Source organism: Oryx dammah, unplaced genomic scaffold, assembly GCF_014754425.2.
Source record: "Oryx dammah isolate SB20612 unplaced genomic scaffold, SCBI_Odam_1.1 HiC_scaffold_29, whole genome shotgun sequence".
Taxonomy (NCBI): domain Eukaryota; kingdom Metazoa; phylum Chordata; class Mammalia; order Artiodactyla; family Bovidae; genus Oryx; species Oryx dammah.
In genome coordinates, this window is record NW_024070213.1 from 26513605 (window position 1) to 26524999 (window position 11395).

Below are 11395 nucleotides of genomic sequence, written 5' to 3' on the forward strand. Positions count from 1 at the left end.
CCCAGGGCAAATCATTACTTTTTTTGGTTAAATTTTCAGTAGTCTGTTTACCATTTTACAAGTACAAACTTTGCTTGGACCTTTAGACACAGCTTTTGGAGAGAAAGCTGTGAGAAGGCACCAATATGACAAATAACAATGGCCCACAATGGCCTGGTTGTGTAAGATTAAAAATGGTTTAATTGTAGAAGGTAAGATGAGAAAATGCTTCAATGAGGCAGTTGAAAAGTTCTATCCTTTCATTTGTATGGTAGTGTGTAAATGGGTACTACTCAATTGCTTCAGTCGTGTCCCACTCTTTGCGACCCCCTGGGCTGTAACCCACTAGGCTCCTCTGTCATGGGATTCTACAAGCAAGAATACTGGAGTGGGTTACCATTCCCTCCTCCAGGGGATCTTCCCTACCCAGGGATAGAACTCACTTCTCTTGCATTGGCAGGTGGTTCTTTACCACTAACACCCCCTGGGAAGCTCTTGCATATGTTTATGTACAAATAAATAGTAACAATTTGCAAGATTTTTAAGAAAAACCTACACTTTTCTCTACAGACAATAGCTTATGTTTTTAATGCTCTACAAGAGAAGTAAGGTTGTTAACAGCAGTGATTCTGTAACCACTCTCTGAAAAGCAAACTTAAATACTCTACCACCCAGATGATACATCACCTAGAACAATTTCTTAATATTTCAAACCTAAAATTAAAATATGCTTCCTCCTTGGAAGAAAAGCTGTGACCATTGTAGACAGCATATTAAAAAGCAAAGCCATTTGCTTTGCCAACAAAGGTCCATCTAGTCAAAGCTATGGTTTCTCAAGGAGTCATGTATGGATATGAAAATGAAAGTCACTTAGTTGTGTCCCACTCTTTGTGACCCAGTGGACTGTAGGCCACCAGGCTCCTCCATCCATGGGATTCTTCAGGCAAGAACACTGGAGTGGGTTGCCATTTCCTCCTCCAGGGGATCTTCCCAACCCAGGGATCAAACCCAGGTCTCCTGCATTGCAGGCAGATGCTTTAACCTCTGAGCCACCAGGGAAGCCTGTATGGATGTGAGAGTTGGACTATAAAGAAAGCTGAGCACCGAAGAATTGATGCTTTTGAATTGTGTTGTTGGAGAAGACTCTTGAGAGTCCCTTGGACTGCAAGATCAAATCAGTCCATCGTAAAGGAAATCATTCCTGAATATTCATTGGAAGGACTGATGCTGAAGCTGAAGTTCCAATACGCTGGCCACCTGATGTGAAGAACTGACTCACTGGAAAAGACCCTGATGCTGGGAAAGATTGAAGGCAGGAGAAGAAGGGGATGACAGAGGATGAGATGGTTGGATGGCATTACTGACCTGATGCACATGAGTTTGAGTAAGCTCTGTGAGTTGGTGATGGACACAGAAACCTGGTATGCTGCAGTCCACTGGGTCACAAAGAGTCAGACACGACTGAGCGAATGAGTTGAACAGAACTGAATATGACCAAAACTTCTGACATTTCATCCAACACCTCCTTTTACCCAATTCTCATGATTTTATTAAATAGCAATTCCATATTTTCATTTGCTCAGACTTTAAAACTAGGATTAACCTTCATTTTCTCATTCTCTCACACTCTAGAGAAATCCCCTCACAAATCCTTACAGTTTCATTTTCAAAATCAGTCAGGAATCTAATCAAAGTTAGTCTGTGTTTGGAAAAACTGTCAGCCCAGAACAACCCCCATCATCCATCACCTGAATCACTACATAATCTCCTAACTGGTCTCCCTGTCTTCCCACTTCTCCTATGTCTCATTTTAGCATCCAGAATTATCATTTTATTTTTTGTTTTCAACCTCACTATGCAACATGTAAGATCTTAGTTCCCCCACTGGGGACTGAACCCATGCCGCCTTCAGTGGAAGCGTGGACTCTAAACACTGGGCCACCAGGAAATTTCCCAGAATTATCATTTTATAGTAAAAGAGACATTTCCCTTTCACATCTCATATCACTTATAATAAAATCCAAAACTATATTTTTCAAGACCTTGCATGATCTGTTGCCTGATTACATTTTCAACTTTATTTCCTATCCCAGTTTCTTCTCTTTCTTGGACCCAGAACTGTTGTTCTTCCAACTATTCTGCAAAACCACCTAGAAAGCTCACTTTTAATCTTCTTGTCCTAGATATTCAAAAGGCTGCATATTTGATTTTCTTCAACATGTCACCTTCTCAAAGTCTTCCATGATTACCCCTATGTAAAGAGGGAACCTCTCACAGTGGTTCCTTGATTATTACTGAGATTATATTTTATATTGATTTGTTCTTTGTCTGAACTCCTCACCATAATATAATATTCTTGAGCATGGAAACTCAGTTCACTGTAATACCCCTAAATACTAAAAATAATAACTGCCACACAGTGGGTATTCTGTAAGTATTGGATGAACTAGTGGCTATTACATTTGTTTATATTTATGTAAAATATGTTGAAAGAATAAATACGTTGCCTGTGAAACAGTTCAATCTGAATGCATGCACATACATACAGGTGCTCCTAATTTGCTGGATGTTTAATTAGATAAGTGGCAGTTTAATTGGGAGGAAAAAGCTATATAACAGGTAATGATAAAATGAAGAGATGTAAATGTGTGAGAGAAGAAAATCTCAAGGAAAACATGCAAAGAAAGCAAATGAAAATAAAGTGGATCATTGGAGTAACTGAAGAAAAGAAGTATTGTGTGAGTATTGTGAGCTTCCCTGGTAGCTCAGCTGGTAAAGAATCTGCCTGCAATGTGGGAGGCCTGAATTTGATAGCCGGGTTGGGAAGATCCCCAGGGAACAGCTACCCATCCAGTATCCTGGCCTGGAGGATTCCATGGACTGTATATTATCGTATGTGTAAAACAAGAGAAATTTGTGAAGAAAGTGGTTTTATTTACTTACACGTACATGTGCTCGTGCTCTGTCATGTTCCACCAGGCGCCTCTGTCCATGGAATTTTCCAGGCAAGAATACTGGAGCGCATTGCCGTTTCTTCAACCAGGAGATCCCCTGACCCAGGGATCAAAACCAAGCACCTTGCATCTCCTGCGTTGGCAGGTGGATTCTTTACCACTGCACCACCTGGGAAGCCCTGTGTTTACTTAACGGAGTGGATATTCATGTGTATCAATGGGCAAAACACAATCAGTAGACAGCCTGGACTGTATGATGCTAGTTAAGATGGGTTCCTTAAAGTGATATTCTCCTGGGCTGCCTGCTTCACCAAGATACCCTTTCTGAAACAAGTGAGAGCAAGGTTACCAACAATGTTAGATGACTGGCTCCTTTTCTCCGCCCTGATTGTTAACAACAATAGTTTTTCAACTCTGGAAGTCAAATCATGACATCTCTTTAAACTCGTACGTATTATTTCCCTGGTGCCAGAAATGGATGTGTCATGGAAAGATGGCCTACAGCTATGCCTTATAAGGCTGAAAAATAAATAAAGCACACTCTGTTCCTCCTGTTGTCAAGCTTTCTCCTTGTAACTAAACCAGGCTGTCCCCCTTCATTCTGTTTGTTCTGACAAGTTTGCAAGTCAGGCCATCTATTCCCTTTCAGAGTGTTCTGTTGATAAAGTACTTGGTCAGAGGAAAAGTCCTAGTGAGTTTATCAGTGCAAGATTTTCACTTATCCAGCTGTTTATACTATTTTCTATGGCAAGTCAGCAAGGCTTAAGTGTGCAACCATTGCCAGGGTGCACCTGAAATGATAGATCCAGGCAGTTGTTTTGTGGGTTGTTTTTAAAATGTATTCTATCAGACCTGCTCAGTGTTTTGACATAAATGTTCTACTTGAATCCTAAGAAAAACTCAGGAATCACCATTTTTTTTCTTTTGTTACTTAGAAAATGATCATCATCACAACTAACTTCCATTCAGTGGAAGCCCTTAGACACTTGTTACCAAGACACACCTTTAAGAAAGTCCCTTCCATTCAGTCTAAGAAGAGTTGACAAAAACTACCATTGGCTAAAGATGCTATATTGTTTGCTTACACTCACCTCTGAATATCAGCCTGAAAGTTAACGATTCACCTGCCTTGGCAAAATTACTATTTATTTTAGACTGTGGGTCTCTGATCTGGAAATACTCAAATCTGAGAATGGTACCCTTTGAAGACAAAGGTTCTACAATATAGGCATTTTTGTACGTCTTGGGGCTTCTCAGGTAGCACTATTCTTAAAGAACCCATCTGCCAATGCAGGACACATTAAGAGATGAAGGTTTGATCCCTGGGTTGAGAAGATCCCCTGGAGAAGAACAAGGTAACTCACTCCAGTATTCTTGCTTGGAGAATCCCATGGACAGAGGAGCCTGGCAGGCTACAGTCCATAGGATCTCAGAGTCAGACACTACTGAAGGGACTTAGCATGCACAAGTATATCTCAATCTATCTTGTTTCCAGGAACTGTGTGCAATGTCCTAAGCTAAACCAAGAGAAGTAGGATCCAGTTATCAATGTTAAAAATTGGTGAAAACTATTCCAACAAAATCTAACAAAAACCTAGAAATTATTTGATGAAGGAATTATCTGATCTCACTTTGTATTCAATTCACTTAGTTACGAAAGACTCATAATTAAAGTTTTATTCCCGAATTATTTATATAATTTGGTTCCAGTTTTCTGAAAACTGGACTAAAATGTATTTATATGTATACTAAATGAAATATTAAAATGATTTTTAGATTAAAATTCATTGAGTTGTGGCCATATGTTTTCAAAATTTAAAGTTATACAGATTAAAAATGAAAATTTTGATACTTCCAGTGAATTTTGAGAAGATAATTACATTATCTAATGAGATTCAGTTCAGTTCAGTCACTCAGTCATGTCCGACTGTTTGCAACCCCATGAACTGCAGCACGCCAGACCTCCCTGTCCATCACCAACTCCCAGAGTTCACTCAAACTGATGTCCATTTAGTTGGTGATGCCATCTAGCCATCTCATCCTCTGTCATCCCCTTCTCCTCCTGCCCCCAATCCCTCCCAGCATCAGGGTCTTTTCCAATGAGTCAACTCTTCGCATGTGGTGGCCAAAGTAATGGAGTTTCAGCTTTAGCATCAGTCCTTCCAGTGAACACCCAGGACTGATTTCCTTTAGAATGGACTGGTTGGATCTCCTTGCAATCCAAGGGACTCACAAAAGTCTTCAACACCACAGTTCTAAAGCATCAATACTTTGGCACTCAGCTTTCTTCACAGTCCAACTCTCACATCCATACATGACCACTGGAAAAACCATAGCCTTGACTAGAAGGAAATTTGTTGGCAGAGTAATGTCTCTGCTTTTCAACATGCTATCTAGGTTGGTCATAACTTTCCTTCCAAGGAGTAAGAGTCTTTTAATTTCATGGCTGCAGTCACCATCTGCAGTGATTTTGAAGCCCAAAAAGATAAAGTCTGACACTGTTTCCACTGTTTCCCCATCTATTTCCCATGAAGTAATGGGACCAGATGCCATGATCTTCGTTTTTTTTAATGTTGAGCTTTAAGCCAACTTTGTTACTCTCCTCTTTCACTTTCTTCAAGGGGCTTTTTAGTACCTCTTCACTTTCTGCCATAAGGGTGGTGTCATCTGCATATCTGAGGTTATTGATATTTCTCCTGGTAATCTTGATTCCAGCTTGTGTTTCTTCCAGTCCAGCATTTCTCATGATGTACTCTGCATAGAAGTTAAATAAGCAGGGTGACAATATACAGCCCTGACGTACTCCTTTTCCTATTTGGAACCAGTCTGTTTTTCCATGTCCAGTTCTAACTGTTGCTTCCTGACCTGCATATAGGTTTCTCAAGAGGCAGGTCAGGTGGTCTGGTATTCCCATCTCTTTCAGAATTTTCCATAGTTTATTGTGATCCACACAGTCAAAGGCTTTGGCATAGCTTTTTCAATAAAGCAGAAACATATGTTTTTCTGGAAGTTTCTTGTTTTTTTTGATGATCCAGCAGATGTTGGCAATTTGATCTCTGGTTCCTCTGCCTTTTCTAAATCCAGCTTGAACATCTGGAAGTTCACAGTTCATGTATTGCTGAAGCCTGGCTTGGAGAATTTTGAGCATTACTTTACTAGTGTGTGAGATGACTACAATTGTGTGGTAGTCTGAGCATTCTTTGGCATTGTCTTTCTTTGGGATTGGAATGAAAACTGACCTTTTCCAGTCCTGTGGCCACTGCTGAGTTTTCCAAATTTGCTGGCATATTGAGTGTATTACTTTTACAACATCATCTTTCAGGATTTGAAATAGCTCCACTGGAATTCCATCACCTCCACTAGCTTTGTTCATAGTGATGCTTTCTAAGGCCCACTTAACTTCACATTCCAGGATGTCTGGCTCTAGGTGAGTGATCACACCCTCGTGATTATCTTGGTGATGAAGATCTTTTTTGTACAGCTGTTCTGTGTATTCTTGCCACCTCTTCTTAATATCATCTGCTTCTGTTAGGTCCATACCATTTCTGTCCTTTATTGAGCTAGTCTTTGCATGAAATGTTCCCTTGGTATCTCTAATTTTCTTGAAGAGATCTCTAGTCTTTCCTATTCTGTTGTTTCCCTCTATTTCTTTGCATTGATCACTGAGGAAGGCTTTCTTACCTCTCCTTGCTATTCTTTGGAACTCTTCATTCAGATCTTTCCTCTTCTCTTTTGCTTTAACTTCTCTTCTTTTCACATCTATTTGCAAGGCCTCCCCAGACAGCCATTTTACTTTTATGCATTTCTTAGATAATCCAAATTGGTTCTATCTTCTAATAAAAAGATAAATTAATCTGGAACATTTTTATTGCAAATATTATTTTAAAAAACTGAAAATATAAAATATTTGTTGTTCATTTAATCCAAAATTACTAATTAGAAACCACCTACTGCTTTAATTTTGATTATTTATAACCACTCTTTGGGAGAATGAAAATAATCTTAATATAATAACAGAGATATTTCTTAAAACTGCTTGAATAAATACAGAGTTGTCAAATGAGCTTAAGATATTTAAAAATGTACCCTCAATGTTTCCTCTCCTAATCTAACTTTATGTGAATCAGTGAGATTATTGAGAGATTAACTAACTGTACAATCAGCAATATATAATTCATAAATCTCAGAGGTAATATAGAATTGGCATTCCAGTATTAAACTTTTTTTTTTTTTTTTACCATTTCACTTTATAAGATAGATTACTATGTATGTCTAAAAAGTAGATGGTAATTCTGTTGTCATCGTTCAGTCTCTAAGTTGTGTCCAAGTCTTTGTGACCCTATGGAATGTAGCCCGCCGGTCTCCTGGGCCTGTGAGATTTTCTAGGCAAGAATACTGAAGTGGGTTGCCATTTCCTCACTGAGGAGATCTTGACCCAGGGATTGAACTCATGCCTCTTACGTCTCCTGCATTGGCAGGAGGATTCTTTACCAGTGAGCTACCTGCAAAGCCCCGTTACACGGGTAAGGGAAGCATTGAATTTAGTAACATTCACTGCAACTGAAGATAAGCATCATATCCAATTCCCTTTTAGATGTAGACCAACGTAATCTTCAGCAGTGGGAAGAAATTCCATTCATGCATCCATCCATTCATTCATTTATTCACATTTTCAGTAAATATTTTTACTGTCAGCTCAGATTTCAAAACTAACGACTCCTGTGGCGATTATATGACTTTGAACAAGACATTGTATATATATGATCCTCTATTCTCTTATCAGTAAAAAAATAATGGGGCATAGCAAGAGTAATGTTTTTACAGGATTTTTTTTTTATAGTATTAGATGATTTAATGAAAGTAAAGCACTTAACAGGGGTCCTGACACTTGAAAAACATTTAATAGTTCTTACTAACATTTTAAAAATTATATTGTCATGTGTCAGAACCTGTAACACACTGAAGCTATAAAGTATGTAGTAGAGACACAGTTTCTACCATCATATAAATTAAAAGCTTGTGATTGAGATAGACAATAACTAAACAAACATGTGCACCATATAAAACTGTGATTGCATTCAATGATCCAAAGAAAGGTGAGAGCTTTAATAGAGACATTTGTCACAGTGAGAATGAAGAATTGCTTTATTTTGTTTTGTTTTGTTTTGCTTTTTAATGACAGAAGGAGGAGAATGGGTCAAGTGTATTTAACAGAAATGTATTTAGCATAAGGATACTTGTCATCAAGCACAACATATCATCTACAACTATAACATTTTTCCATTTTTTTGTTCAATGAAGGAGATATTTGAACTTCTGCTAGTTCAGTTCATTTCAGTCACTCAGTCATGTCTGACTCTTTACAACCCCATGGACTGCAGAATACCAGGCTTCCCTATCCATCACCAGCTCCCAGAGCTTGCTCAAACTCATGTCTTGCAGTCCTGCAAAATAGAAGCAGTGCATAGCATTTCACCAATTTTACCCCCAATTTTGATATTCCCAAATTAGAAAGAAGAATTGGATGGAGCATTTAGTTATTACGCAGGATAAAAACAAAATTGCACAAAGTGAAAAGCCTCAGGCTCCTTATGAACTGTTTCCTTAGCTTGTATTTTTCAAACTTTTTGAACATTGTTCAATATGTAGTTTTCCAGATGCTTACTCTGAAGATTCTAATTCACTGGACCTGTAGGTGGGACCATTTAAAAATTTCCCCTATTACATCTTTCTTTTCTCAATATATGATTTTTTAAACATTTCACTTTATATTGGAGTATGTTGTTGTTGTTTAGCCATTCAGTCCTGTCTGATTCTTTGAAATCCGGTGCAGCAAGCCAGGCTTTCCTGTCCTTCACTATCTGTCAGAGTATGTCCAAACTCATGAGTTTGAGTAGATGATGCCATCCAACCATCTCATCCTCTGTCATTCCTTTCTCCTCCTGCTCTCAAAAAGCATCAGGGTCTCTTTCAATGAGTCAGCTGTTTGCATCACATAGCCAAAGGATTGGAGCTTTAGCTTCAGCATCAGTCCTTCCAATGAATATTCAGGATGTTTTCCTTCAGCATTGACTGATTTGATCCCCTTGCTATCCAAGGGAATCTCGAGAGTCTTCACCAGCACTGCACTTTAAAAGCATCAGTTCTTTAGCACTCAGCCTTCTTTATAGTCCAACTCTCACATTCATACAGGACTACTGGAAAAACCACAGCTTTGACTATATGGACATTTATTGGCAAAGTGATGTCTCTGCTTTTTAATAGGCTGTCTAGGTTTGTCATAGCTCTTCTTCCAAGGAGCAAGTGTCTTTTAATTTCACATTAGATTCTAGCCAATTAACAATGTTGTGATAGTTTAAGGTGGACATCAGAGGGGTTCAGCCACATATATACATGTATCCATTCTCCCTCAGATTCCCCTTCCATCCAAGCTGCCATTTAACATTAAGCAGAGTTCCCTGTGCTATACAGTAGGACCATTTTGCTTATCCATTTTAAGAACAGCAAAATGTAGATGTACTGCAGATGGTGATTGCAACCATGAAATTAAAAGACGCTTACCCCTTGGAAGGAAAGTTATGACCAACTTTAGATAGCATATTAAAAAGCAGAGATATTACTTTGCCAACAAAGGTCCATCTAGTCAAGGCTATGTTTTTTCCAGTAGTCATGTATGGATGTGAGAGTTGAACTGTGAAGAAAACTGAGCACTGAAGAATTGATGCTTTTGAACTGTGGTGTTGGATAAGACTTTTGCGAGTCCCTTGGATTGCAAGAAGATCCAACCAGTCCATCCTAAAGGAGGTCAGTCCTGGGTGTTCATTGGAAGAACTGATGCTGAGGCTGAAACTCCAATACTTTGGCTACCTCATGCGAAGAGTTGACTCATTGGAAAAGACCCTGATGCTGGAAGGAATTGGGGGACAGGAGGAGAAGTGGACAACAGAGGATGAGAAGGCTGGATGACATCACCGACTCGATGCATATGAGTTTGGGTGAACTCCGGGAATTGGTGATGGACAGGGAGGCCTGGGGTGCTGTGATTCATGGGGTCGCAAAGAGTCGGACATGACTGAGCGACTGAATTAAATAAATACATGTGGAAAATGCATAAAATTCTTGTCACTCAATGTGGATTTCATCTCTCTCAAAAAAATTACTATCTTGTTATCTTCATAAAATTGCAAGTTCAGGAATTCCAGGATACTCTAACAGAAAGACCATAGAGGGAAGATGTAGAATCAAGATGGTAATACCAAAAATAAGCATCACTGTTTATAAATCAAATAAAGTATTTCCCCCTATTTTTTAAAGGCACCCTTGTTTAGTATTTTTTAAAATATTTATTTATTTGTTTGTTTTGGCTGGGGCTTCATTGCTGGGTCCTTGTTGCTGCATGGACTTTTCTCTAGCTGTGATGAGTGGGGGCTACTCTCTTGTGGCGCATGGGTTTCTCCTTGCAGCGGCTTCTCTTGTTGCAGAGCACAGGCTAGGGCACATGGGCTTCAGTAGTACTGGCACATGGCCTCAGTAGTGGCGGCTCCTGGGTTCTGGAGCATAGACTCAACAGTTGTGGTGCACGGGCTTAGCTGCTCCGCCGCATGTGGGATCTTTCCAGATCAGAGATTGAACCTGTGTCGTCTGCATTAGTAGGCAGATTTTTTTTTTACTACTGAGCTACCAGGGAAGCCCCTCCCACTATTTTTTAATTAAATAAGGCTATACATGAGCAGGCATTAGGATTTTTCTTATTTATAGCAAACATACTGGTACATCATAGATTTTTATTCATAATCTTCATATATGCTTTGTATTTTTGCCCCATTATGAAGTGAAGTGAATTCGCTCAGTCGTGTCCTCCATGGGATTCTCCAGGCAAGAGTACTGAAGTGGGTTGCCATTTCCTTCTCCAGGGGAATCTTCCCAACCCAGGGATCGAACCTGGGTGTCCTGCATTCCAGGCAGATGCTTTAACCTCTGAGCCACCAGGGAAGCCCATTATAGCAATGTTTATTACAGTTATTTAGCTTAAAACTTTAATTACTTCAGTCATCTTATATTTATCCTTCCCACACACCCATACCTGAGAATCCTAGAGACTGGATCAGTATCACTAAGCATAAATGAACAGAACTCTTGTCCCTGAAGTAATCTACTATGCCTTTTGGTCTTTGGTTCATTAATACACACTTTTTTTTTTTTTAACTAAAAATCCTGAAAATCAACTGAAGACTATTTCTAGAGTTTTTCAAGTTTTAGAATGTGTGAATTTCTCTCAATATAGTGATTTATGCTATTAAATTCTCCCAAATATCTTTAAAACTCACATCAGTACCTTCAAAGGCAAACTTTATGAAAATTTATGCATGTAACAGTGTAGGAAATGGTAACAATTAAAACCATGGAGCAACTAACACCACACACACACACACACAGAGACACACACACACTCACATGGGCAC

General features: G+C 39.1%; 1 non-coding gene across 1 annotated transcript; it reads right to left on the minus strand.

Moving 5' to 3' along the window:
* Window positions 1-10853: 10853 nt before the first annotated feature.
* Window positions 10854-10925, minus strand: TRNAS-GGA. Its single transcript has one exon. It is a non-coding gene; the product is annotated as a tRNA-Ser (tRNA).
* Between the last annotated feature and the right edge of the window lie 470 nt (window positions 10926-11395).